The sequence below is a fragment of the Callorhinchus milii genome, unplaced genomic scaffold (assembly GCF_018977255.1).
Source record: "Callorhinchus milii isolate IMCB2004 unplaced genomic scaffold, IMCB_Cmil_1.0 Scaffold3, whole genome shotgun sequence".
Classification (NCBI taxonomy): domain Eukaryota; kingdom Metazoa; phylum Chordata; class Chondrichthyes; order Chimaeriformes; family Callorhinchidae; genus Callorhinchus; species Callorhinchus milii.
In genome coordinates, this window is record NW_024704744.1 from 25,358,551 (window position 1) to 25,360,764 (window position 2,214).

At 39.0% G+C, this 2,214-nt stretch overlaps 1 non-coding gene across 1 annotated transcript; it reads left to right on the plus strand.

Annotated features, from left to right (window-relative positions):
• The first annotated feature begins 2,142 nt into the window (after nt 1-2,142).
• trnaa-ggc lies at nt 2,143-2,214 on the plus strand. The gene has a single exon. It is a non-coding gene; the product is annotated as a tRNA-Ala (tRNA).

Sequence of the window (2,214 nt, forward strand, 5' to 3'; positions counted from 1 at the left end):
TGGGGTACAACTCATCACCTTCATAGTATCTCGTCTGAGTCACCTTCAACATTTTTACTTTCTTATCTGAGCCTTTGCCCATCACCTTTTGCTTTTTACATGTGAGCATATTTATATCACATACTTCTCACTGCATTATTTTACCACAATTTATCTTTTGACAATGATTGGTATATGAAAAATGCATATTTTTTACCATGAAACACAACTTTTCACATATGTAGATTAGCTTTTCACATAATCAAGGCAAAGACAAATAATAGTGCTGATGTTTCAAAGTTTTTTGGTGAAATTATGTTGGCTATCCCTTCATAGTGACCTCAATACTCAAGATGGGAAGTTTCTTGTCTTTCTGGGACCCTACCCTGCATGAGGGGCACTATATAAATGCAAGTTGTTGTTGTATAGGTGTATACAAATCTTGTTGTTTCTTAACAGCACTGAAATGTCATTTGTAAAATCGTTATTGTTAAGGCAAAATGACTTCCTAAGTTATTGCTTTGCTGTGAATACTGTAATAAGAGATTATGTGTGATAGTTTTATAGAAAGTATATTTTCAGACTTCAACAATTGGATGACCATGAAGACAATTATCAGACTTGAACAGCTGCATATCCAAAGTGGTGTATCTAGGAATGGAAAACTGTATGTACATCAATTTACAGTGGACAGGCAATGACCAAATTTTTATTCCCAGCTGCATCATTTACTATTGTATCACACCTTCCACTCTGTGCTACGGCAGTGTGGAAAGTGATGGGAAGAGAGCCGGTACAAGAAGTATGAGGTAGAGCAGAGAGTGACAGGTGCTAGTTGGGTGGGCTGTGGCCAAATCGTGGCTATGCCCCTGGCATAATAATGATCTATCATGTAATTTGAGGGTTATATTTTCCTCCTCCACCTGATTGTTTGACTGATTTCTTCTTATTCAAGAGATGAAATTTCACCAATAAAAGTCTATTACCTTCCAACCCTCACTTCTGCCGTATATTTTTCTTACCAGAACACCATTACCCTATTTGAGCTGGTTGTTAAGATTGGCACTCACAGGTGTAAATTTTCTTTTCGGGTTCTGGGTAAAAATGACACAAACGCACCTTCTGAAATGTATCAAAATCTCTAATAATTGCGTTTTATATCTGATGGATTGGATAGTACTGTGAATAGTCAGCTAATTTTCTTTCTCCCTCTCCACTTGTTGATGTCTGATGTACAACATGCTATATGTACTCTTCTGACTTTCACAGAAATACTGTATTGGGTTATTCCGAAATCGCATACTCTGTCCACTATGAACCTGATTGAGCCAGTGGCAGAGTTCCACCTAGTGGATATTTTGAGGATCCCTCAGAATTCAGTTCAGCATCACACAATAACATAAATAAATAACAAAAACATGCCTTTCAACTGAATATAACATCATTAAAAAAAGTACGCAAAAAGGCTACTTATTAAGCTAACCCCTTCCTTTGTGGAATCCTGTAGCTCAGTGGTTAGAGCACTCGCTTTGCAAGCGAGAGACCTGAGTTCAATTCCAGGCAGTGGGCGAAACCTTGGGTAAGTTTCCTTTCTCCACACGCCTAATAATAATCCCTCCAAAACCAAAAACAATAATAAATTGGTCATTTTCATTCTACGACTGTTTGTGGGACATTGCTGTGCGCAATTGGCTGCCGCGTTCGCCCACAAATATACAGTCAATTCACTTTACAGTGTGTTCTGTGAAGCGCTTTGGGATGTCCTCCTGACATGAAAAGCGCTATATCAAATGCAAGGATTATTATTATTATACCTCTGACAATGTATCACTTGACACTCCTGACATGAGGCTTGAACCCACAACCTTCTTGACTCAGAGGCAAGAGTGGTACCACTGAGCCATAGCACCAAGTTACCAAAAAGGATGGCTGAGGGTAGGATAATAGACTCATTTAAGAAATAGCTTTAAACTGTAATGGTAAATATGGAACAATGAGTATTCTGGCAGGATGAGTTCAAATGGGTCAAAGGGCTTTCATCATCTGTACCTCTCTTGTGATGAACCCCAAAACCTCATGTATCTTTCATAACAGCCTTTTCTACCTGCACTATGACTTGAATTTCTTACATCTCTTGGTTCCTCAGTATTAACCAGTACATGGAGTCCTGTAGCTCAGTGGTTAGAGCACTCGCCTGGCAAGTGAGAGACCTGGGTTCAATTCCTGGCAGGACGA